The sequence below is a fragment of the Jaculus jaculus genome, chromosome 21, assembly GCF_020740685.1.
Source record: "Jaculus jaculus isolate mJacJac1 chromosome 21, mJacJac1.mat.Y.cur, whole genome shotgun sequence".
NCBI lineage: Eukaryota > Metazoa > Chordata > Mammalia > Rodentia > Dipodidae > Jaculus > Jaculus jaculus.
This window is the reverse complement of record NC_059122.1, coordinates 5,760,719-5,788,091: the sequence shown is the minus strand read 5'-3', so window position 1 is coordinate 5,788,091 and position 27,373 is coordinate 5,760,719.

The following is a 27,373-nucleotide window of genomic DNA, read 5'->3' as shown; positions in this document are numbered from 1 at the left end:
AATACATAAATAAAAAATAAGTAAAATTATTAAAAAAAAATACAAAGAGAACTGGGCCACTGGGACTGGAGAGATGGCTTAGCCATTAAGGTGCTTGCCTGCGAAGCCTAAGGACCCATGTTCAACTCTCCAGATCCTATGTAAGCCAGATGCACAAAGGACCCCAGTTCGAGGCTCGATTCCCTAGGACCCATGAAAGCCAGATGCACAGTGTGGCGCACGCGTCTGGAGTTCGTTTGCAGTGGCTGAAGGCCCTAGTGTGCCCATTCTCTCTCTCTCTCACAAATAAAATAATATATTTTTTTAAAGTAAGGTGGAGAGTAATTGAGGAAAGGAGACCTGGTTGTTGATCTCTAGCCTTCACACATGTACACATGTGCATATGTACCTGTACATACATACAAACTTACACACACACACACTCAAAATTAAATAAATAACATGAAATACACTTAGGTGTTTTATTTCTATCAAGAATTTAATTTTCTCTTTTTTTTTGTTTTTCGGTTTTTATTTTTTGTTTATTTTTATTTATTCATTTAAGAGCAACAGACAGAGAGAGAAAGAGGCAGATAGAGAGAGAGAATGGGCGCTCCAGGGCCTCCAGCCACTGCAAACGAACTCCAGATGCGTGCACCCCCTTGTGCATCTGGCTTACATGGTGTGGTGGTTTGATTCAGGTGTCCCCCATAAACTTAGGTGTTCTGAATGCTAGGTTCCCAGCTGATGGAGATTTGGGAATTAATGCCTCCTGGAGGGAATGTATTGTTGGGGGCGGGCTTATGGGCTTTATAGCCAGTTTCCCCATGCCAGTGTTTGACACACTCTCCTGTTGCTGTGTTCCATCTTATGTTGGCCAGGGGGTGATGTCCACCCTCTGCTCATGCCATCGTTTTCCCCTGCCATCATGAAGCTTCCCCTCAAGCCTGTGAGCCAAAATAAACCTCTTTTTCCCAGAAGCTACTCTTGGTTGGGTGATTTCTACCAGCAATGCGGACTGGACTGCAACAGTAAAGTGGTACCGAGGAGTGGGGTTGCTGCTAGACACCTGACTGTGTGGCTTTGGCCTTTTGGAGCTGATTTTCAAGAGGAAAGTGGAAGGATTTGAAACCTTGGCCTAAGAGATGCCTTGCAGTGCTGTAAGTACAGCTTGATGGTCTATTCTGGTCTGAGCTGCAAGACCTGAAGGCAGTAAGAACTATGGACTGAGGTTTGGCTTATGAGGGTGAGAAAGAGCTTTGCTTGGACTGGGCTAGCAGTTTGTGTGAGAAGCTTGCTCTTGTGCCCATGTCCTGAGAAGTTGTGCAGGGTTGCTTTGCGTAGAAATGAACTGGTGTGAGCAGAGGGATATGGCACAGAAAGAAAAATCTTTGGGTGAACTGCTGCCCATTCAGCTGCAACTGAGAGATTACAACCTTTGAGACTGGGCTAGCTGACCTGCGCTGGGGCAACAAGAAGAATGTTGACTCTTTTGAAGGGGCCTGAGTGCTCAAGGAGTGTCCTGTTCTTCAAAGTCTGCTTTATTCCCCCCTGGATTAACAAATTGGCACCCTACCTGGAATTGTGGAGTATAAGAAAAGAAAGAGGGTCATTGAGTTTGCAACATGGTCTTGTGTTTTGGAAATGGCCATGGGCAGTGTGAAGCGGGTTTGCTGGTTGCCTGCATAGAGACCCCATGGGGCCATGAAGATGAACCGTGGCTTGCAGTGGAGACCCAGTGGAGATGCCGGGACCATGAGATGGCTGCCGAGGAGCTGCCGGCCCCGGTGAAGTTTCCCAGGACTGTGAGTAGCCTAGCTGGAGGGGCGGAATTGGAATGCCAGAGACTTGTTGCTGGTTAGAATTATCGGACTTGAAGACTTGTCACTGGCTAGAGTTGCTGGACTTGAAGCTACAGAGTTTGATGTTTGCCCTGGTTGTTTTAAATCTTGTATTGGTTGAATGTTTCTTTGCTATGCCCAATGCCATCTACTGCAGGGTTTTTTGAGGTTATTTTTTGGTATTACGGCTCAGTTAAAAGATCTTGAACTATGGGGATATATGAACATCATTGGAATTGATCAAAAACTATGGGGACTTTTAAAGTCAGACTGAATACATCATGTCTGGATATCAGTTTATGAGGGCCAGGGGCGGAATGTGGTGGTTTGATTCAGGTGTCCCCCATAAACTTAGGTGTTCTGAATGCTAGGTTCCCAGCTGATGGAGACTTGGGAATTAATGCCTCCTGGAGGGAATGTATTGTTGGGGGCGGGCTTAAGGGCTTTATAGCCAGTTTCCCCATGCCAGTGTTTGGCACACCCTCCTGTTGCTGTGTTCCATCTTATGTTGGCCAGGGGGTGATGTCCACCCTCTGCTCATGCCATCGTTTTTCCCTGCCATCGTGAAGCTTCCCCTCAAGCCTGTGAGCCAAAATAAACCTCTTTTTCCCAGAAGCTGCTCTTGGTTGGGTGATTTCTACCAGCAATGCGAACCGGACTGCAACACATGGGTCCTGGGGAAATGAGCCTCAAACCGGGGTCCTTAGGCTTCACAGGCAAGCGCTTAACCACTAAGCCATCTCTGCAGCCTGTTTTTTGGTTTTTAGAAGTAGGGTCTCACTCTAGCCCAGGCTGACCTGGAATTCACTATGGAGTCTCAGGGTGGCTTCAAACTCACAGTGATCCTCCTACCTCTGCCTCCCGAGTGCTGGGATTCAAGGCGTGCGCCACCACCCCTGGTTAAATAATTCTTTTATTTAAAAAACAGGATTTGGGCTGGAGAGATGGCTTATCAGTTAAGGCGCTGGCCTGCAAAGTCAAAGGACACAGATAGGATACCCCAGTACCCACAGAGTTCATTTGCAGTGGCTGGAAGCCATGGCATGTTCACTCCCTTTATTTCTCTCTGCCTCTTTCTCTCTCAAATAAATAAAAATAAAATATTGAAAAAGACGAAAAAGGGGGGTGCTGGAGGGATTGCTTAGTGGTCAAGGCGTTTGCCTACAAAGCCAAAGTACCCATGTTCGATTCCCCAGGACCCACATTAGCCAGATGTACAAGGGGGTGCACACGTCTGGAGTTCGTTTGCAGTGGCTGAAGGCCCTGGCGTACCCATTCTCTCTCTCTCTCTCTCCCTCTTTCTCTGTCAAATAAATAAATAAAAATAAAATATTTTTTTAAAAAGAAAAGGATTTTTCTCATGGCTCTTGAGGATATGTTAACAGGGTTTATCAAGGGGAGAATTTTTATTATAATAATGGACAAACATACTTAACATAAAATTTTCAGCTCTTTTGACAAAAGAAAAAGTTTAAGTGACTTAATCAAAATCGGAAGTGTTAGCCAGGCGTGGTGGTGTATACCTTAAGTCCCAGCACTCAGGAGGCAGAGACAGGAGGGTTACTGTGAGTTCAAGGCCAGCTTGGGACTACAGAGTGAGTTACAGGTCAGCCCGGGCTAGAGTGAGACTCTGCCCCAACCCCACTCCCGGAAAATCGTAGTGCTGTCAAAAATTCTGGAAGAGGAGCTGGAGAGATGGCTTAGCGGTTAAGCGCTTGCCTGTGAAGACTAAGGAACCCGGTTCGAGACTCGATTCCCCAGGACCCACATAAGCCAGATGCACAAGGAGGTGCATGCTTCTGGAGTTCGTTTGCAGTGGCTGGAGGCCCTGGCACACCCATTCTCTCACTCTTCCTCTTTCTTTCTCTGTCTGTCTCTCTCAAATAACTAAATAAACAAAAAAGTTTTTAAAAAATTCTGTGAGATCCAGGCATGGTGATGCCCGCCATTAATCCCAGACCCCGGGGAGGCAGAGGTAAGAGGATTCCTGTGAGTTTGAAGCCAGACTGGGGAAGGAGCTGGGGATGTAGCTCATGGATACAGTGAGCACTTGCCTAGCAGATGTGGGGTCCTGGGTTCAATTATCAGGATCAAAACAGAAAATGACTAATAACATTATTTACAAACCCTTTTTAAGTAGGGTGTGGTGGCCGAGGCAGGAGGATTGCTGCAAGTTTGAGGCCAGCCTGGTTTACATAGAAAGTTCCAGGCGAGAGCTGGAGCCGTGGTTCAATGGTTAAGGTGTTTGCCTGCAATCCCTAGTGACCTGGGTTTGATTCCCCAGCACCTACATAAAACCAGATGCACAAGGGGGCGCATGCTTCTGGAGTTCATTTGCAGTGGCTGGAGGCCCTGGCGCACCCATCCTGTCTCCTCTGTATCTCGCCGTGTTTTCAAATAAATAACTAAATAAGTAAAAATATTTTAAAGAGAAAGTTTCAAGGCAGCCAGTATTATGAAGTAAGACCTGTTTAAAAAAAAAAAAAAACACAATACATGTACACACACGAAAAAGAGAAAATAAATTTGTTTTTGTTTGTTTGTTTGTTTTGGTTTTTCAAAGTAGGGTCTCACTCTAGCTCCGGCTGGCCTGAAATTCACTACGTAGTCTCAGGATGGCCTCGAACTCACGGAGATCCTCCTACCTCTGCTGGAATTAGAAGCATGCGCCACCATGCCCGGCTCAAGGTTAATTTTTATATTATCAAATTTAAGTGTGACCGTAAGGTTAACATTGAATAATAGGGAGTAAGAAAGAAAAACTACCCATTTTTATTTCAAGCCTCACCACCAAAAACTCTCTTCATTTTCTCACTAATAATTTAAAGAAATAATCCTATTCAGAGCAAGCTATTTGAGTTAACATATTTTAGCTTGGTTAGACGCAAAATGTTTCCATATTCATTTCATAGCGTTAGGGGCAAAACGTACCCAAGGTGATATGAATTTGCATAGTGCTTAGGGAACTTTAATAAACAACCATATGTCTTTTTAATTAGTAGTCATGTTATAAGATGCAGAAAACCTCAGGATGTGCGTTGTAAACAAACCTCAGAAATTTGTTTTTCTTTTCCTCCCAGTCTCAATTTGTGTAGGTAAAGTCCAACAGAGCTTTAGTATTTATTTACTTGCTTATTTACTTATTTGAAAGAAAGAGAGAGAGAGAGAGAGAGATAGGGAGAATGGGTGCGCCAGGGCCTCCAGCCACTGCAAACAAACTCCAGACACATGCGCCCCCTTGTGCATCTGGCTTACATGGGCCCTGGGAAATCGAACCTGGGTCCTTTGGCTTTGCAGGCAAATGCCTTAACCACTAAGCTGTTTCTCCAGGCCAAGCTGGTCCTAGGGGCCCTCCTCAGTGGGGTAATGGTATTCACTGTGTGGTCATTAGGGCCTTAGTCACTCCCTGTGGAGTGACAGGGGACTGTGGCCCAGGGCACTCCTACCCACTCTGTGGCTCTGACAATCTTTCTGCCCCCTCTTCCTCACTGTTCCCTGAGCCATGGCAGGCCTGTTGGAAGTCTGATTCAGTGTTCAGTTCTTTTATTATTATTATTTTTCTTTATTTATTTGAGAGAGAAATAGGCAGAGAGAGGGAGGGAGAATGGGCACGCCAGGGCCTCCAGCCACTGCAAAAGAACTCCTGATACATGTGCCCCCCCCCCAGTGCATCTGGCTTACGTGGGTTCTGGGGAACTGAACCTCAGTCCTTTGGCTTTGCAGGCAAGCATCTTAGCCACTAAGCCATCTCTCCAGCCTCTTTGAGACGTTTTATTATTTATTTTATTTATTTATTTCTTGGTTTTTTTTTTTTTCAAGGTAGGGTCTCACTGTAGCCCAGGCTGACCTGGAATTCACTATGGAGTCTCAGGGTGGGCCTCAAAGTCAAACTCATAGCGATCCTCCTACCTCTGTCTCCTGAGCGCTGGGATTAAAGGCGGGCATCACCTCACCCGGCCTGGCTTGATAGGTTTTGATTAATCACCGTGTCTGTCGCCATCACCCTGGGGCTGGTTGTCAGTCTAGCAGTAAGAGCAGTGTTCATGACATCACTTCCTGCACAATTTCTCCTGGGTCCAGGCCCACGAGCGCCCCATTGTGTGTATGTGTGACATTGCGCACTTGCATCACTGTGAGTCTGGCTTACGTGGGACCTGGAGGTTCGAACAGGAGTTCTTAGTCTTGACAGGCAAGCGCCATAATCACTAAGCCATCTCTCCAGGCCTGTTTTAATTTTTTCGAACAATTTTTATTTATTTATTTGCAAGCAGAGAGAAAAGGAGAAGAGAGAGAGAGAGGGAGGAGAGAGAGAGAGAGAACATGAATGGGCACTCCAGGGCCTCCAGCCGCTGCAAATGGACCCCAGATGCATGGGCACTTTGTGCACCTGCCCTACAACGGGTCCTGGGGAATCAAACCTGGGACCTTAGACTTCACAGGCAAATGCCGTAACTGCTGAGTCATCTCTCCAGTCCTGTTATAATCTTATTTGCTACTTTGATGGAAAATATTTACATGCTGTGGTGGTTTGATTTGGGTGTCTCCCACAAACTTGTGTTCTGAATGCTGGGTCCGCCGCTGGTGACAGTTTGGGAATTGGAGCCGCCTGGAGGCAGTGTATTGTTGCGGGCAGGCTTATGGGTGGTATAGCCAGTTTCCCCATGCCAGTGTCTGGCACACTCTCCTGCTGCTGTTGTCTACCTTATGGTGCCCAGGGGGTAATGTCCACCCTCTGCTCATGCCATCGTTTTCCCCCTGCCAACGTGGAGCTTCCCCTACAGTCTGTAAGCCAACATAAGCCCTTTCTCTCACAAGCTGGTCTTCGTCAGGTTTTTATTTTATTAAAAAAAATTATTAGTTACGTGAGCCGGGCGTGGTGGCGCACGCCTTTAATCCCAGCACTCGGGAGGCAGAGGTAGGAGGATTGCCATGAGTTCAAGGCCACCCTGAGATGACAGAGTTAATTCCAGGTCAGCCTGGACCAGAGTGAGACCCTACCTCGAAAAACCAAAAAAAAAAAAAAAAAATTATTAGTTACGTACACAGTGTGTATACAGTCATGTCGTACCATCATTAGCCTCCTCCCTGTCCTCCCCCCTCCACAGGGGACCCTCCTTGTTGGGGAAGGTGGGTTGTGCATTGTGGGGGTACCCATCAGTTATGGGGAAGAGGCGATGTCTCTGTGCATAATGTCCCAACTTGTGGCGCTAACAATGTTTCTGCCCCCTCTTCTGCCAATTTCCCTGAGCCATGTTGGGTTCGTTTTAGGTCTACCTCAGTCATGAGGTCTTGGGAGCTTCTGGATCTCTAGACAGGTGTTTTCTGCCAGAAACAAGAAACTAACTGCAACATGTACATACACATCTTAAAAATATTATTTATTTGCTTATTTGCAAGTGGGGTGTGAGGAGAGAGAACGGTCTGCAAACAAACTCCAGATGCGCGCACCACTTTGTGCACTGGGCTTTACAAGGGTCCTGGGGAATCAAACTTGGGTTGCTAGGCTTTGCAGGCAAGCACCTTGACCGCTGAGGCATCTCTCCATCCCCCATACACAGTTTTATAAAGTGCGCCAGCCATTACATTTAAACTGCAAGGTTCAGTCCTTTTTTGCTGTTGTTGGTTTCCAAAGTAGCGTCTCACTCTAGCTGGGGCTGATCTGGAATTCGCTCTGTAGTCTCAGGCTGGCCTCGAACTCACAGTGATCCTCTTACCTCTGCCTCCTGAGTGCTGGGATTAAAGGCGTGCACCACCACGCCTGGATCAAATTCAGTCCATATCACACGGAAAAATGAATGGCAAGATAGGCACACCAGGCGAAAACCTCGCCATTAGTTATTTGCTATGATCCTAGGCTAAGTGAAGTCACTTCTCCCAGTCTCAATCGTGATAGTTACATTTGTATAGTGTGTGTGGCGCCCAAAGGATCCTACATGTAACCCACTGATGATATTGATAATAGCGAATGCTTACAGCTTTGCATGCATGGTCTCATGTAGACCACATTATGTATGTGAGAGATAGTTCTCCTCTTGTGTCCATTTGCCAAATAAACACCGAAGCCAAGCCTTTAGAAAGTCCTGGGCTGGAAGCCGGGCGTGGTGGCGCATGCCTTTAACCCCAGCACTCGGGAGGCAGGGGTAGGAGGATCGCCGTGAGTTCGAGGCCACCCTGAGACTCCAGAGTGAATTCCGGGTCAGCCTGGGCTAGTGTGAGACCTTACCTCGAAAAACAAAAACAAAGAAGTGTAGCTTTAAGGTTTTGTCCGTCTTTCATCGGTGAATTGCTAAAAGCTTTTTCACTTTGGTGTGAGGATTGAAGTGGGGTGTAGGAAAGGATGAAATGGTGGCAGCAGTGGCCCCCCCATCTCAGGAGTGCCCCCCCCCCCGCTCTGTGAAACTGGAAGTTTTTTTTTTTGTTGTTTTGTTTTTTTTGAGGTAGGGTCTCACTCTGGCTCAGGCTGACCTGGAATTCACTATGGAGTCTCAGGGTGGCCTCGAACTCATGGCGATCCTCCTACCTCTGCCTCCCGAGTGCTGGGGTTAAAGGCGTGCGCCCACCACGCCCGGCTGAAACTGGAAGTTTTAAGAGTCGTGAGATCCCAAGGGGTGATGACGCAGAAGTCATGAAGGAAACAAGATTCACTGCGGGCTTCCGCCACCACAAGAATTGTGCTAGTATTTAGCTTAGTAATAGAAAGTTCATGATTTAGGGGGTGCTAAGGGTCCAGGAAAGTCCTTGAACCCCAAATCCTAGGTTCATTTTTAATTTTAGTCAAAGAATTGAATAAAAAAAAGAAAACTGAGGGGGGCTGGAGAGATGGCTTAGTGGTCAAGGCGCTTGGCTGCAAAGCCAAAGGACCCAGGTTCGACTCCCCAGGACCCATGTAAGCCAGATGCACAAGGGGGCGCACACATTTGGAGTTCATTTGCAGTGGCTGGAGGCCCTGGCGTGTCCACTCTCTCTGTGTCTGTCTCCCTTCTATCTCTCTCTCTGCTTGCAAATAAATAAAATTTTAAATTAAAAAAAAGTATTTATAGCAAGCTGGGCGTGGTGGCACATGCCTTTAATTCCAACACTTGGGAGGCAGAGGTAAGAGGATTGCTGTGAGTTCAAGGCCACCCTGAGACTACACAGTGAATTCCAGGTCAGCCTGAACTAGAGTGAGAAACCCTACCTTAAAAAAAAAAAAAAAAAGTAGGGGCTGGAGAGATGGCTTAGCTGTTAAGGCTCTTGCCCGCAAAGCAAAGGATCCAGGTTTGATTCCCTAGGACCCATGTAAAGCCAGATGCACAAGATGACATATGTGTCTGGAGTTTATTTGCAGTGGCTGAATATCTGGTGCTCTCATTCTCTCTGTGTGTGTCTCTCTCTCCTTCTCTGTCTCTCTTTCTCTCTCTCTCTCTTGGTCTCTCAAATAAATAATTTTAAAGTATTTATCATTTAGGGTGGTGGGCTGTCATCCGCCTCAGCTGGTTGGTCAGGGCTAGGGGCTGTCTCGGGAATTTGGCACCAAGTTCCGGGAGCTGAGCTTGACCAACCACAATGTTTAAATCCTATGAAAGAAAGACCTCCCTCCCAGGAGGGGTCCTGACTGTGGAAAAATAGTTCTAGGGAACTAGGCAAGAGAGATAGGAAACTAAATCATTTTTGATTAATAATTTGCACTTTCTTGCGCTTCTCACCTTCAGAGGTCCAGTTACCCTAACTCTAGCCCCGTCTCAATTACAAAGTTAAGACAGAATATTTCATGTGTGTGTGTGTATATATATATATATATATATATATATATATATATATATATATATATATATTCTTTTATTTATTTACTTGTTTTAGTTTTTTAAAATTTTATTTATTTATTTGCAATGAGAGAGAGAGAATGTGCACACAAGGACCTGGGAATGCCTGGCCCCACAGCTGCCCACACTCTTGTGCATTGCCAAGGGAGAGAGGCACCGGGGCACAGGCTCCCAAAAGCTTGCCCTCCAATTGTCCTGAGTTGCGTAGGATGGAGATTTTAGGAACCATGGACTTGCAGTGATAAAACAGGGGCACTTAGCCGGGCGTGGTGGCGCACGCCTTTAACTCCAGCATTTGGGAGGCAGAGGTAGGAGGGTCGTCATGAGCTCGAGGCCACCCTGAGACTCCATAGTGAGTTCCAGGTCAGCCCGGGCTAGCAAAAAAAGAAAGAAAAAGAAAAAAGAGGGACATTCACAGTAAAGTGAGGAGGTCACGGTGCTGAATTCCAGCTGAACAAAACACCGGGGTAGGAGGATTTGTTTAGAAAAGCATTCTGTGCCATGGTGTGCCCTCCCTCTATGTCCAGGCTGTAGAGCCATGGGTGAGCAATCTCTGGCCTACTTATGATTTATTTTTTCTTTTTTGCCTTGGCACGTCATGCGGCATTGTCAAAGAAGCTCACATCCCTGCTAGTGATGCTTCTGCTCCAAATCATCAGTCAGTAGGAATTTAGCTAACGGAATCATCCAGCCTAGTGGAGGGGAAAAAACTGGCATCATCAGCAAATGAGTTCTCTCAGAGGGGGAAGGAGGGTCCAAGGGGGCAGTGGGAGCAGGCGAGCTGATGCCCACAGAAAGCTCATTCAATGCGCGGGGCACTGAGCAGGGCGCTGTGTGCATGTTACCTCACGTGTCCATGCACAGTCTCTCCTTGTAACAGCCAAATTACAGGAAAAAAAAAAAATCCAGGAAAAGACAAAATAGCATGACTAAGGCCACGTAGCTGGAAATAAAATTTAAAAAAAAAATCAGAATGTATTTCTGGGCCGGAGAGATGGCTTAGCGGTTAAAGCGTTTGCCTGTAAAGCCAAAGGACCCAGGTTTGATTCCCCAGGACCCACACAAGCCAGATGCACATGGAGGTACATGTGTCTGCAGTTCATTTGCAGTGGCTGGAGGCCCTGGCATGCCCATTCTCTTTCTCTCTCTCTCTCTCTGCCTCTTTCTCTTTCTCAAGTAAATATAAAAATAAAATATATATATATATATTATATATATATATAAATTAATTTTTTTTATTTGGGCTGGAAAGATGGCCTAGCAGTTAAGGCACTTGCCTGTGAAGCCTAAGGATCCAGGTTCGATTCTCAAAGCCCCATGTAAGCCAGATGTACAAGGTGGAGCATGCATCTGGAGTTTGCAGTGGCTAGAGGCCCTGGCTCATTCTCTCTCTCTTGTAAATAAATAAATAAATAAATAATAAAAATAAAATATATTCATATTTGTTTATTTATTTATTAGAAAAGACAAGACAAGAGAGAGAGAATGGGCACGCCAGGGCCTCTAGCCACTGCAAATGAACTTCTAGACTCATGAGCCACCATGTGCATCTGGCTGATGTAGGATCTGGGGAATCGAACCTGGGTTCTTGGGCTTCAAAGGCAAGTGCCTTAATCGCTAAGCCATGGTCACACTTCATTTTTATTTTTAGTTATTTTCATGTGTGTGTTTGTGTGTGTGGGGGGGGGGATGCATCAGGGTCTCTTGCTACAGAGAATGAATGACTATTAAGCTTTGTATGGATGGCTGGGGAATTGAAACTCTGGGCTGGCAGGTTTTGCAAGCAAGTATATTTAACCTCTGAGCCATCTCCTCAGCCCCTTCTGGGCATTTCAACGTGGGAGTTTCCAGAGAAAGTTAACTGAGGACAGAAGACACACCTTAAATGTGGGTAGCGCCATCCCATGGGCTGGGGTTCAGACTGACTAGGAAAAAGGAAAGGAAGCCGGGCGTGGTGGCGCACGCCTTTAATCCCAGCACTCGGGAGGCAGAGGTAGGAGGATCGCCGTGAGTTCGAGGCCACCCTGAGACTCCATAGTGAATTCCAGGTCAGCCTGAGCCAGAGTGAGACCCTACCTCGAAAAAAAAAAAAAAGAAAAAGAAGAAGGGGAAAGGGAACAGTGGAACACATGCTTTTCGTGTCTGTATCTTGACTGCAGACACGGTCTGACCATTTAAAGTCACAATCAGGTTCACATTGCTGGCAGAAATCACCCCACAAAGAGCAGCTTGTGGGGAAAAAAAAAAAAAAGGATTTATTTTGGCTTACAGGCTCGAGGGGCATCTCCTCGATGGCAGGAGAAAACGATGGCATGAGCAGAGGGTGGACATCACCCCCTGGCCCACATATGGTGGACAACAGCAACAGGAGAGCGTGCCAAACACTGGCAAGGGGACACTGGCTATGACACCCATAAGCCCACCCCCAACACTACACCGCCTCCAGGGGGCGCTAATTCCCAAATCTCCATCAGCTGGGGACCTAGCATTCAGAACACCTGAGTTTATGGGGGACACCTGAATCAAACCACCATAGTCCTTTAATGGACGGCATCCCTTCTCTTAGTTTACTTAAAACATTTTATTTGGGCTGGAGAGATGGTTTAGCAGTTAAGCACTTGCCTGTGAAGCCTAAGAACCCCGGTTCGAGGTTCAATTCCCCAGGACCCACGCTAGCCAGATGCACAAGGGGGCGCACGCGTCTGGAGTTCATTTGTTCGTTTGCAGTGGCTGGAGGCCCTGGCGTGCCCATTCTCTCTCTCTCTCTCCCTCTTTCTCTGTCTGTTGCTCTCAAATAAATCAATAAAAATGAACAAAAATTTTTAAAATATATTATTTATTTATTTATTTAAGAGAGAGTGAGGAAGAGGCAGAGAGAGAGAATGGGTGCACCAGGACCTCAAGGTGCGGCAAACAAACTCCCGATGCATGCACCACCACCCTGTGGACCTGGCTTTACGTGGGTCCTGGGGAATCGAACCTGGGTCCTTCCTTTCTGCCTTTGCAGGCAAGCGCCTTAACCACTAACCCAACTCTCCAGCCCCAGCATGTCTTCTTAACGTGAGAGCAAACAGCAACCTTTCTTCCCTTAAGCTGCTCCCATCAAGTATTTTTTTTATTTTTATTTATTTACTTGACAGCAACAGACAGAGAGAAAGAGATAGAGAGAGAGAGAGAATGCGGCGCCAGGGCCTCCAGCCACTGCAGACGAACTCCAGACGCGTGCGCCCCCTTGTGCATCTGGCTAACGTGGGACCTGGGGAACCGAGCCTCGAACCGGGGTCCTTAGGCTTCACAGGCAAGCGCTTACCCGCTAAGCCATCTCTCCAGCCCCCTTCAAGTATTTTACAACAGCAGTGAGAAAGCTAACACCTTAGAGCTGGAGCAAAGCGAGTGTTCTTACAGTCTCGCTCCCTGCCCCCTCCCCCAAAAGTCAAAAATTTACCATTTTGGTATCAGCAACCTGAGTGTAAGCAGATCACAGTACTGACATAGTAACTCAATAAATACTAAGTTCCCCTTTCAACTGAATTCCCCAGAGCTTTAATTAATTTATTTATTTTATTTATGAGAGAGAGAGACAATTGGTGTGCCTGCACCTCTAACCACCGCAAATGAACTCCAGACACATGTGTCAACCTTGTGCATCTGGCTTACATAGGCTCCAGGTTGTTGAACTTGGGTCCTTATACTTTGCAGGCAAGTGTCATAACCGCTAAGCCATCACTCTAGCCTTTTGTTTTGTTTTGCTTTGTTTTTTCGAGGTAGGGTCTCACTCTGGCCCAGGCTGACCTGGGATTCACTACAGAGTCTCAGGGTGGCCTCGAACTCACGGCGATTCCTCCTACCTCTGCCTCCCGAGTGCTGGGATTAAAGGCGTGTGCCACCACGCCCGGCTTACCCTCTTTCCCCTTTGTTTCAGTTAAAATTTTTTCATTTTCATGTTTTACCTTTAATAAGTAGAAGCCCCCCCCCAACCCCGCCCATTGCTGAAGAGTCCCCATGATTGGGCTGCAAGGTCACTGAGAAATCCTGGTGGAGATGTACTGAAAATCTGCTCCCTGTAGACAAGCTGACAGAAAGCTGGGGGAAAAAAAAACTCCGCTGCAGGCATCTCTATGGGGGAGAGAAACCATCAGTGGAGATAAACTACTGTGGACACTGCCAACCTTAAGTTTGGCCAGCCAGGCCAAATGAGCCAATGGGTACAACAGTGGCATGTCTGTTGTGGGGAAAACCAGCTGCCCTCTAACTGAGATGGAGGCCCGCTCCACAGGAGGGACTACATCCCTGATACTGAAAACCTGTGATGGGGGAAGTCACAAGCCCTAGGGGTATAATGTCTTCTGGTGTCAGTCTAAATGAATATACTATGCCCACCAAATGTCCTGTAAGTACTTTTCTTAATGTTCATATCAATACATTAATGCTACTCTCACTTTTGGTTAGAGAAGCTTCTCTTTTCAGTTGGCAGTGACCCTGGGATGACTCAGAAGGCACCATGGTGCTGGGAAGAAGTGACAGAGGAGCGCTCAGCACTGAAACGTCTCTATCACACCTTCCAAGGCTCAGGGTCCATTGCGGAAGAAGCGGCGGAAAGAATGTAAGAGCCAGGCTGGAGAGATGGCCTAGTGGTTAAGGCACATGCCTATGAAGCCTAAGGACCCAGGTCTGATGCTCCAGGTTCCACAGAAGCCAGATACACATGGTGGCACATGCGTCTGGAATTCATTTGCAGTGGCTGGAAGCCCTAGGTGCCCATTCTTTCTCTCTCTAATTAATAAATAAATAAATAAAAATTTTAAAAAAAAGAATATAAGAGCCAAAGGAAGGGTAGGACTCCTTACAATGTGCTCCTCCAGACAAAAAATGCCCTGGATATTCATGACCTCACAGTGCCTGACACTCCCTACACAAAACCATCATGAGAGGAGGAAAAGATCATGACATCAAAATAAAAGAGAGGCTGATTGAGATGGGGAGGGGATATGATGGAGAATGGATTTGTATAGGGGAAAGTGGGAGAAGGGAGGGAATTATCATGGTTTATTGCCTATAATTATGAAAGTTGTCAATAATTTTTTTTTCAATGTCTAAAGATAAGAAATAGAAGCCTAGCCGGGCGTGGTGGTGCACGCCTTGAATCCCAGCACTCGGGAGGCAGAGGTAGGAGGATCGCCGAGAGTTCGAGGCCACCCTGAGACTACAGAGTGAATTCCAGGTCAGCCTGGGCTAGAGTGCCTGCCTCAGAAAACCAATAAAAAAAGATAGAAGGAAATAGAACTTAAGCACTGAACTAATGGTGGCTGCTATTATTATTTCTCTAGCCCTCTTTATGGCTTATTTTCTTTAAACTTCATTTCTGATGATGTCCTAGCAGCCACATAACTGCGGTTCTGAAACTCTTCTGCAACGCAGCCAGGAATCCAGCTAGGAGCTTATGAAGACCTACAGACCCACCCTCAAGAGATCCGGGAGGCACAGAAGAGCCTCTAGCACAGGATTCCCTCTGTAGAACTCGGTTGCTGTGGAGATGACTGCACACAGTGGAAAGAAGCCTCCAGAAAGGCCTCGTCCGGAAGGCAACTGTTCATGGCGACTCTTCCCCCCCTGATTCACTTCCTTATCTATTTACTTGCCTATTTCTGTGTCTACTCCTCTTTGTACGTGCTGATTTATGTTGTCAGCATCTTTATAGAGGGTTAGGCAAGCCAGCTGCACCAAAGCCTCTTTGCCTAGAGAACGTCCTACCCGCCACCCATGGTAAGATCTATGACCACCAACAGTGTCCAGGGAGGGGCGAGTGGTACGGTGCCAGCCACTACCAGAAGGTAGTGAAGGGACAGGGGTATCCTTGGTAGGAAGGGAGGCTGTTTGGGTGGGTAGGAAGCAGTTCTGGCAGAGTGGAGGTGATGCTGCTGGGAAAGAGGTGAGCTTAGAGGGGAAAGGCTCTTGGAGGGCCAGTCTTGGCACAATTGCCGTAGACCTGGTGGGAAGACGGTGATTTTGGTGGAAAGGAGGCTGTTGTGGTCAGAAGGAGGAGTTTCTGCTGGGAAGTGGGGAGGGGCAGTCTTGGAATGGTGACCGGCTGATAGGAGTAGATCCTAGAGATGAAGAGACACGAAGGGAATGGGACAATGTTGGTGTTACCTGATGCACCACACTGTACCCCCTGGGCAGGGGCATCGGGACGTCTTCACCTAGACCATAGAGCTGCTGGGTTCTCAGGGGAATTTCAAGGATAACCTCACCCTGTCTGCATGGGAGACAGACACCTCTGAGGGCAGTGGATGCCCTGACTGTATGGGAAGCCTGGGCAGGCTGACCAGGTCCCACATTGGGCGCCAAATGTAAGGGTCCAAAGATCGTTGGAGAAAGACCCTGGCCGGACTCAAAAAGTATGTAAAAATAAAGAGCGTGTACTCTGCAGAAATCAGCCAGCATGCAGGGGTCAGCCATTCATGCAAAATGGTGACCCCAGGAGGAGCACAGCCAGGGGAATTCAAGGCTGGTTAGGTTATAGCTGTATGCCTCTGATTGGCTGGGGCAAACATGCGTGAAAGGGACATGTTTGGGCACGTTTGGACATGTCTCCAGGAGCTGACTCAGAGCACAACATGGTGGCTATCTTCCCTGGCCAACAGGGCACAAAATGGCCACTATCTTTCCCCCCTGGCCACATGTCAAGGTCACTGTTGATTAAAGGACCGACCTTTGTTTGTGTTTTCTCAGAAGTCTTGCCTACCTCTCCAGGGAAACTGAAATTTAGGCCTAGTTAGGGCGGCTCCTTACTGAAGCCTGTCATGGCGTCAGTGTGGTCCCTTCACTGACAAGGGTGGCTTTGTGGCCTGGGCAGGATGGCCAGCTGTGTGCTGACAGGGCCCCTGGCCAAAGTCTCTGTAAGCAGGTGAGTCTCACCTCTTTAGCCGCTGGGCCTGACCAGGCCTCTGCAAGCTCTTCAGGCCTGCTAATGGAGGATGGCCTGTGTCTAGCTGCGCCTTTGAGACGTGGTGATGGTGGAGTCCACCTGCAGACGGAGCAGGCGATGCAGACAGGAGATGTCCCAGGTCCCCAGCTGCATGGAGAAGACTCCCCCAAACACACCGGACTTCCAGCATGGTAGATGCTCTGTGAAAACTTGTCATGCTCAAGCCTTGTCATTCTTTTTTTTTATTTTTTGGTTTTTCGAGGTAGGGTTTCACTCTAGCTCAGGCCGTCTCAGACTGACCTCAAGCTCACGGCGATCCTCCTACCTCTGCCTCCCCAGCACTGGGATTAAAGGCGTGTGCCACCACGCCCGGCTAAGCCTTGTCATTCTTTTTTTTTTTAAATTAATTAATTAATTTTTTTTATTTATTTGAGAGTGACAGATAGAGAAAGAATGAGGCAGAGAGAGAGAAAGAGAGAATGGGCGTGCCAGAGCCTCCAGCCACTGCAAACCATCTCCAGACGCGTGCGCCCCCTTGTGCATCTGGCTAACGTGGGTCCTGGGGAATCGAGCCTCGAACCAGGGTCCTGAGGCTTCCCAGGCAAGCGCTTAACCGCTAAGCCATCTCTCCAGCCTCTGCCATGTTCTCTTTGTAGGAGCCTGTTGTGCCTATTGAATGGATGAAAGGTTCGTCGAATAGGCCTTGTCTATGTTCCAGACAGGTGAAAACTTCTAGAAGCTTCAAAGCATGGCCCCACAGACAAGAATGTACTCACCATCTGCAGAGACAGGAGCGAGTCTCCATCTTCTCATTTCCCTTCCCCGTGGTGCTGATTAGAGGCCAGAGCTCCCCCGGGAAGCACCGAAATTGTTTCAGTGTGGAAAACCAAGGCAACATGAAGGGCAGGATCTGGGAATAAATATGTAGAGAAAAAATTCTCTGTCCTCCAAAGACTTCTTTTGTGTAATTCAGCTTTCAACAGCCGTGCATCCAAAGAAGACTGTACCACCCTGACAGTAAAAATCAATCAATCAAACCACAAATTCCAACCATTTTTATTTTGGGCTGAATATTAAAGGATGGTTTTGGTGACTTTGGAAAGAAAATCTTACTTGAAATGTAATAAATGCTATTAATTTGGTAGATGCTTCTATGAACAGAGATGAAGTTATTTGGGCTTTTTTTTTTTTTTTTTTTTTTTTTGCTTGTTTGGTTTTTTTAAGGTAGGGTCTCACTCTAGCCCAGACTGACCTGGAATTCACTATGTAGTCTCAGGCTGGCCTCGAACTCACGGCGATCCTCCTACCTCTGCCTCCCGAGTGCTGGGATTAAAGGTGTGCCCCATCGTAAAATTATTGAAGTTATAAAGTACTTTCAATTTCGCATAGCCCTCACAGGTCAGATAGGAGAAACAGAAATAATAAAGTCAATGGTAGCCTGGGAATTAGAGATGTGGATAAGAAATAAACTTCAAGGTGCTGGAGAAATGGCTTAGCAGCTAAGGTGCTTGTCTGCAAAGCCAAAGGATCCAGGTTCTATTGGCCAGGACCCACGTAAGCCAGATGCACAAGGTGGGCGCATGCGTCTGGAGTTCATTTGCAGTGGTTGGAGGCCTTAAAGCGCCCATTCATTCCCTCTCTCTTTCTCCATCTACCTCTTTCTCAAATAGATAAATAAATAAACTTCAAGGGCTGGAGAGATGGCTTAGTGGTTAAGGCGCTTGTCTACAAACCCAAAGGACTAGGTTCGATTCCCTAGGACCTACGTAAGCCAGCTGCACATAGTGGAACATGGGTCTGGAGTTCATTTGCGGTGGCTGGAGGCCCTGGCGTGCCCATTCTCTCTATTACACTCTCACTATCTGTCTCTTTCTCTTTTTTTCTCTCTCTCAAATAAATAAAAAGAAAATATTTTTAAAAAAGAGAAATAAACTTCAAGGAGCTAGAGAGATGGCTAAGTGGTTAAGGCACTTGCCTGTTTAAGCATGACGGCATAGGTTCAATTCTCCAGTACTCACAAAAAGCTGGATGCATGAAGGGGCGCATGTATCTGGAGTTCATTTGCAGCTGCAAGAGGCCCTGGTACGCCCATTCTCTCTCTCTCTCCTTGGATATAAATAAATAATATTTTTAAAAAATTTTCTTTATTTGAGAGCAACAGAGAGAAAGAGAGAGAGAGAGAGAGAGAGAGAGAGAATGGGCACGCCAAGGCCTCCAGCCACTGCAAATGAACTCCAGATGCGTGCACCCCCTTGTGCATGTGGCTAACGTGGGTCCTGGGGAATCAAGCCTCGAACTGGGGTCCTTAGGCTTCACAGGCAAGTGCTTAACAGCTAAGCCATCTCTCCAGCCCAAGTAATATTTTTAAAATAAAGAAATAAACTTTAACATGATAGTTTATGTAATTTACCAAACTAACATTAGCAGCATGTGTTTAAGGAGTACAAACTTAGAGCATGTCAATACATTAATGTTTAAGCTTTGTAATAGTAAAACGGTGTTCATGGTTAAAGAAGTTTTAAAATATATTTTCTTATATGCCTGCACTATGTTGATTGGACAGTGAAAACCTTAGAAGTGAGAACTTAAGCCAGGCATGGTGGCGCACGCCTTTAATCCCAGCACTCAGGAGGCAGAGGTAGAAGGATCGCTGTGAGTTCAAGACCACCCTGAGACTACAGAGTGAATTCTAGGTCAGCTTGGGCTACAGTGAGACCCTACCTGAAAAAAAAAAACAAAAAAGAAAAAAGAAAAAGAAAAAGGGGAAAAAGAACTTGTGAATAAAATGGAATGAATATTATTTATATTTAATACTTCTTGGTGGTGTATTCTACAGGGCTGTTATTTATTGCTAAGACACGTAAGCGCTCCTTAAGTTAGTAGATGAGTTTTGAGAACAATCAGTTCTCAGCGAAGGATAAATTTAATTCACTTAATTATGCAAATTGGGCTTAACACGAATGTAATACATGTATTTGATACATACATCTGCTAGTTCTGTCTTTTTTGTTGTTGTTTATTTGACAGAGGGAGAGAGAGAGACAGAGAATGGGCGCGTCAGGGCCTCCAGCCACTGCAAACGAACTCCAGACGCGTGCGCCCCCTTGTGCATCTGTCTAACGTGGGTCCTGGGGAATCGAACCTGGGTCCTTTAGTTTTGCAGGCAAACGTCTTAATCACTAAGCCATCCCTCTAGCCCTAGTGCTGGCTTTTTTATTTTTTTTGCCAGGTGTGGTGGTGCACAGCCTTAATCCCAGCATTTGGGAGGCAGATGTCGGAGGGTTCCCGTGTAGACAAATGGCATGTGCTCAGACCACTTTTTTGCCATTTTGCCTCACATGGATGCTGGGGAGTAGCACCCAGGCCATCAGGCTTTGCAAGCAAGTGCCTTTAACTGCTGATCCATCTCCCTTATATGTTTGTGAGAAGTTTATCTGGTCAACTATGGATGATAGTACTTTATATCAATAATATAATTAAGCGATAGCTTCAAAACCTACGGATTTCAGCTGGGCATGGTGGCGTGCCCCTTTAATCCCAGCACTTGGCAGGCAGACGGAGGAGGATCACCATGAGTTCAAGGCCAGCCTGGGACTACAGAGTGATTTTCAGGCCAGCTGGGGCTACAGTGAGACCCTACCTCAAAAAGCAAAAAAAGAAAGCACAACTTCATGTTTGGCTGGGGAGACGGCTCAGCAGTTAAAGGCACTTGCCTGCAAAGCCTGACCGCCCTGGGTTTGATTCTCCGATGTCTATGTAAAGCCAGACGCACAATGAGATGCGTGTATCTGGAGTTCATTAAGAGGCAGGAGGATTTGACCCACCCATCCTTTCTCTAATAACCTCTCTCTCTCTCTCTCTCCCTCTCCTTACAATTAAATAAGTAAAATAACTTTAAAAATTATGGATTTAAGCCAGGCGTGGTGGCACATGTCTTTAATCCCAGCGCTTGGGAGGCAGAGGTAGGAGGATCGCCGTGAGTTCGAGGCCACCCTGAGACTACAGAGTGAATTCCAGGTCATCCTGAGCTAGAGCGAGACCCTACCTCAAAAAAAAACAAAACAAAATGATAATAATAATAATAAAATAAAAATAAATTCAAAAATAAAACATGGGTTTTAAGAGTCACAGGTCACTTATTTGGGGCTGTGGTATGTCCTAATGGTCTCTTGTAGCACACACTGAGTCTGTTTCGAGAAGTGCAGTCTAAGGAGGTCTGGCTGTCGTGAATGAGGTCACCCCGGGACTTTGGAGTGTGGGTCAACAGCTGTCCTTTGCAGTCCGTGCACTTAAAGTAGCATTGTTTTCATTGCTGATCTACAAATGCCTGTTTAATAAGGCCCTGGATAGCTTACAGTAAAGTAAAAAGGCTCGTTTAAGGATGGAGCTCAGCGTATTAAAGTTTGTTCCTTGGGAACAATTTAAGCTTCTATGCAATATTTTACCTTGCCTGTGTGGGAGACCAGAACATTCCACTCCAGAATCATGGACTGTTCAGTTAAAGTCAGCTTAAGAAGCAAATTCAGGAGAGCACAATGCCATCCCTCTATCTGCCAAAAGGTGGAACATATATTCCTGAAGATAAAAGATATTCTGAGCCGGGCGTGGTGGCGCATGCCTTTAATCCCAGCGCTCGGGAGGCAGAGGTAGGAGGATCGCCGTGAGTTCGAGGCCACCCTGAGACTCCATAGTGAATTCCAGGTCAGCCCGGGCTAGAGTGAGACCCTACCTCGGAAAAAAAAAGTGAAGAGAGCTGGAGATGTAGCTCAGTCATGGAAGGCTTGTGTAACATGTGTGAGGCCCTGGTTTCGAACCCCAGTACTCTGGGATTAAATAAAAAGGTAATCAAACTGCAAGATATTTCATGTAATGTTTAAGCTATTTAATGGCGCTCCAGTCCTTGTAGAGACTGACCATAAAATGTGCCTTTAATGGTTGTGGGTCTGTGTGCGTTAATGCAGAGGAATGAGCATGAGGCTGTGCATGTTAGTAGGTGTGAGGGAATGTGTGTGTGTTAATAGATGTGAGTCAGTCTGTGCTTGTTAATGGATGTGAGTGAATCTTGTGTGTTAATAGGTGTGAGTGAGTCTGTGTGTGTTAATCCAGAGTAATGGGTGTGAGGCTGTGTGTTAGTGGGGATGAATGAACCTGAGTGTGTTAATGGGTGTGAGTGGATCTCTGTGTGTTAATGAGTGTCAGTGAGTCTGTGTGTGTTAATGGATGTGAGTGAATCTTATATGTTAATGGGTGTGAGTGAATCTTATATGTTAATGGGTGTGAGGGAGTCTGGGTGTGTTAGTGGGTATGAGTCTGAGTGTGTTTAATGGGTGTGAGTGAGTCTGTGTGTTAATGGGTGTGACTCAGTCTGTGTGTGTTAATGGGTGAGTCTGGGTGTGTCAGCGCGTGTGAGTCTGGGTGTTAATGCTTTGTTCTAGTACACGTGGTTTCGTTCACCCCTCTAATCTTAAGTTCCAACCCCTAAGAAAGCTGGCTCAGGCGATGTATCTTTTCCTGCAGGTGGTGATTAAAGTCTCTCTCTCAAGTATACAAGATTAATTTCATGATAGAGAGCTGTAATCTCCTCCCCTCATCTGCCCTTTGAGACGTCAAAAAAGAGCATAGGCAAGGAACAAAACAACAACAGCAAAAACCAATCTCACTAAACTAAGGCCACACTTCCCTGCCGACATCGCGTGATCAAGATTGGGAGGAACCGAAGTACTGAGGTTCTGAGTCTCATTGCCACTACTTCTGAGCTTTTCTCAAAGGCTAACATCAGAACCAAAGTCAGACGACCAAATCTTGCAGCCATTTGCTTACAGGAAGACACAGCAAACGTGACATCCTGAGGGCCCAAGGGTCTTTCCCATTGGCCAGGGCCACCCTGATGTGCTCCGTGCAGGCATTATAGTATGTATTAATAGCTGAGACCTCACTCCTGGAACTAACAGAAAATCTCCCAAGAGCCCTAAAGTGCACAATGACCCTCGAGTTGCTGGAAATAAGTGACCGGAGTGCTCAGTACTGAAATATCTCTATCAAACCTTTCAAGGCTCAGGATCTATTGTGGAAAAGGTGGTGGAAAGAATGCAAGAGCCAAAGGAAGGGTAGGGCTCCTTACAACGTGCTCCTCCAGACACAAAATGGTCTGGATATCCATGACCTCACAGTGCCCGACACTACCTACACAAGACCCCCATAAGAGGAGGAAAAGCTCATGACATCAAAATAAAAGAGAGGGCTGGAGAGATGACTTAGTGGGTAAGTGCTCGCCTGTGAAGCCTAAGGACCCCGGTTCGAGGCTCGGTTCCCCAGGTCCCACGTTAGCCAGATGCACAAGGGGGCGCATGCGTCTGGAGTTCGTTTGCAGTGGCTGGAAGCCCTGGCGCGCCCATTTTCTCTCTCTCTATCTGCCTCTTTATCTCTCTCTCTGTCTGTTGCTTTCAAATAAATAAATAAATAAAATTTTTTAAATTATTCGAAAAGGAATAAAGCACTGTTTCCTTACAACTGAAATAGACGCTATCACCTGGATGAACCTTGAAATAATTGTGCTGAGTAAAAGATCCAGACCCCAAATGCCACATAATGTGTGATCCGTTTATAGAAAACGTCTTGATTTATCAAAGCCATGGAGACAGAAAATACATTGAAGCCAGAGGCTGGAGTGGAGGGTGGAAGTGGGAAGGAAGGATGGGGGGGGGGGGTGGCTAGGGAGGTCAGAGTTTCTCTGGGGTGATGATCATGTTCTGGAATCAATGGTACGAAATGTTGTGAATTGTACTAAAAGCTACTGCATTGCAGGCTTTATTTGTTTATTTATTTATTTAATGATAGTGAGAAAGAGAGAGAGAGAGAGAGAGAGAATGGGAACACCAGGGCCTCCAGCCACTGCAAACGAACTCCAGACGCATGCGCCCCCTGGTGCATCTGGCTAACGTGGGTCCAGGGGAATCGAGCCTCAAATCGGGGTCCATAGGCTTCACAGGCAAGCGCTTAGCCACTAAGCCATCTCTCCAGCCCCCTTTATTTATTTGTTAGGAAGGAACTCTGTAAGCTTCTTCCTTTTTTAAAAACATGTTTTTAAAATTTATCTGCAAGCAGAGATAGAGAGGGGAGATGGAGAGAATGGGTGTGCCACGGCCTCTAGCCATTACAACTAAACTCCAGACATGTGCCACCTTGTGCATCTGGCTTTACGTGGGTCCTGGGGACTTGAACCTGGGTCCTTTGGCTTTGCAGTCAAGCACCTTAACCACTAAGCCATCTCCCCAGCCCCAAGACTGTCTTCTAACAGTGATTAATACACGATGAAGTCCCAACACCAGGAGCCCTTGGGCAGTGATGAATCTGCGAATCACATCATGTAAATTTTGCTCTTATGCCTGAATAAAAGAAATTAGAAAAGAAAAAAGCACAAAGACAAAGGAACATTTATTAAAAAGGGGGAGGGGCATGGTGGGGCACACCTTTAATCCCAGCACTCAGGAGGCAGAGGTAGGAGGATAGCCGTGAGTTCAAGGCCACACTGAGACTACATAGTGAATTCCAGGTCAGCTTGGGCTAGAGTGAGACTCTTCCTTAAAAAACCAAAAGAAGGAAAAAAAAAATGTTTGGAAAAAAAGGGCTGGAGAGATGGCTTAGCAGTCAAGGCATTTGCCTGCAAAGCCTAAGGACCCAAGTTCAATTCCCCAGGACCCACATAAGCCAGATGCACAAGGTGGCACATGCATCTGGAGTTTATTTGCCATAGCTAGAGGCCCTGGCACACCCATTTTATCTGCCTTTCTCTGTCTTCCTCTCTCTGCCTTTCTCTCTCTCTAGTAAAGAAATAAAGTAAAATATTAAAGAAATAAAATATCAAAATAAAGTGGGGCATGGTGGTACACACCTTTAAAAAAAACAAGTGTTTGCAATCCTGTTTTTTGTAGCCATCCACGGTCTTTTCATTCCATACTTTCTCCTCTCTCCAGATATTAATTATTTGGAATGCTGTATATTGAAAAAAAAATTCCATAAGACTCCCCAGATACACCAATTTTGAAGAGCTGACCTCTTCTCTCAGGAAGAACGGCGCCTGGCGTGCTTTTGATGCGGTCTCTGTAAGTAGCATTATAGTAAAGCCACACAGAACACGTTATGTTTCCAAGAATAGAGCCAGGCTGGTATACAGGAGCCTGCCATGGCATCTTGGTGGCCACCAGTGTGGCCTTTGCGGGAGAGCAATCCTGCCCTCCCTGGGCACCATGGGAGGGGTAGGTGGAGGAAGCCCTGGGCTGGAGAGATGGCTTAGCGGCTAAGGTCAAGGCATTTGCCTGCAAAGCCAGAGGGGCCCCATTCGATTCCCCAGGACCCATGTTAGCCAGATGCACGAGGGGGCGCACGCGTCTGGGGTTCGTTGGCAGTGGCTGGAGGCCTTGGCGTGCCCATTCTCTCGCTCCCTCTCTCCCTCTGCTTCTGTTTCCCTCTCAAATAAATAAATAAATAAAAACATGTTATTTAAATTTTTCAAATAAGGCCTGGAGAGATGGCTTAGAGGTTAAGCACTTGCCTGTGAAGCCTAAGGACCCCGGTTCGAGGCTCGGTTCCCCAGGTCCCACGTTAGCCAGATGCACAAGGGGGCGCACGCGTCTGGTGTTCGTTTGCAGTGGCTGGAAGCCCTGGCGCGCCCATTCTCTCTCTCTCTCTCTCTCTCTTTCTCTCTTTCTCTCTGCCTCTTTCTCTCTGTCTGTCACTCTCAAATAAATAAATAAAAATAAACAAAAAACATAAAAAAAAAAAAAGGAAGCCAGGCTGGGGAAGGGCACACAACAGTGGCAGGAAAGCTGATCACTCAGGCGGCACCTATCCCGGCTTTGGCAAGTTACCTTTATTGTGCCATGCTGCAGTTTCTTCACACAGAACGTGCTCTGAAAACAGCCAGTGAGAATCCACAGCCGTTCACAAAGCCCGTGGGATATAATGCACTTACTGTATTGTTGTCCCAATGAGAACTGTCATTAGCAGTCTTTTAGTAAACAGCATGCCCTGTCTGTTGTCAGATGAAGGATTCCGCCTCCCTCCACCCCATCATTTTTTGTTGTTAGAGCAGTTCAGTTCATGCAAATACATAGCACAGGGCTGGAGAGATGGCTTAGTGGCAAAGGCGTTTGCTTGCCAAGCCAAAGGACCCAGGTTCGATTCTCCAGGACCCACATTAGCCAGCTGCACAAGGGGGCACAAATGTCTGCAGTTCATTTGCAGTGGCTGGAGGCCCTGGAGCACCCACTCTCTCTCTCAAATAAATTATGCCAGCACTCGGGAGGCAGAAGTAGGCGATCACTGTGAGTTCAAGGCCAACCTGAGACAAAGTGAATTCCAGGTCAGCCTGAACTAGAGCGAGACCCTACCTCGAAAAGCCAAAAGTAAATAAATAAAAATTAAGATAGATAAATAAAAAAGCACACAGCATGTATTTGCTTGATTTTTTTTTTTTATGAGAGAGAAAGAGGGAGAGAGAATTGGCGTGCCAAGGCCTCCAGCCACTGCAAACAAAAATCCAGACACGTGCGCCCCCTTGTGTGCATGGGTGACCTTGCCCATGTATCGCCTTGTGTGTCTGGCTTACGTGGGATGTGGGGAGTTGAACGTGGGTCCTCAGGCTTCGCAGGCGAGCGCCTTAACCGCTATGCCATCTCTCCAGCCCTTGCTGGTATGCATCACGAAGTATACCACCCTTTGTGTGGGTTCAGCATGGAGGAGAATGAAAAGCAAGTACCCTGGGGGCGTCGTATATAGCAGCCAGAGGTGACAAGGCTTTCTCCCCTTGGCTGCTTCTCTGCGAAGTTTCTTTTACAAACGTGGTTTTGGTATGCAAATCACCGAATGCAGATTTCCGTGTGCAAAATACATTATAGAAAAATGGCCTCCTTGCCAAGGAAGAGAGGCGATGTTGGCTACCGCCAAACAAAACGGCAGCAAATTTCTGATTTTTTGTTTTCTTTCCCCTACTGCTCTTTCTAACAATGTACGGGTGGAGGGGGGGGTGGTGAGCAGATTTTTGGCACAACTGAACTGAACTGTTTTGGCTTTAGGTTGTGTGTTCCTGTGATAAAAAGTGCGCTTGTTGAAGCCTGAAACGACTTTTTCTTTTTCTTTTTTTGAAGCCGCGATAATGCATAGTGGTGTTTAATTTAGCATCTCACAACAGCGAGCCACCTCCAGCTCCCCAAAAAGGCTTGCTCTGAAATCACAGATGGCTTCCCGTCTGAGGGTGGTCTGCTTATCCCCCAAAACTTCCTGCTTCTCCTTAAAGAACTGTGCTTACTCAGAGATTCGATTTTTACATTTTTGGAAAAAAAAAAAAAAAAGTCTCTCTCTAATAAGTATAGTCCTAGGTAAGGGAAATGTTACATTAGCTTTCCTTTTGGTGGCAAACAGAAGCTGGCACTTACTTCTCCAGGGGGTGATATCTTATCATCCGGGCAGAATAATAACATGTGCCTCTTTCCTCGGTGGGGGGGGGGAGGGGGCTTACCAGTTTCAAAGCTTTTTCCCATTGTCTCCTCATGGGTATAGTGGGAAGAGGTGAAGTAAAATAAATAAATATATATATAAAACACTGTATCCATAGTCACTTCTGACAGGGGTCTCTGGAGAGTGTCAGGGCCTGTTTTTTTTTTTTTTAATATATTGTTATTTATTTTTTTAATTTTTCTGAGAGAGAGAGAGAGAGAATGGGTTCGCCAGGGCCTCCAGCCACTGCAAACGAACTCCAGATGTGTGCGCCCCCCCTACCCTCTTGAGCATCTGGATAACATGAGTTCTGGGGAATCAAACCAGGG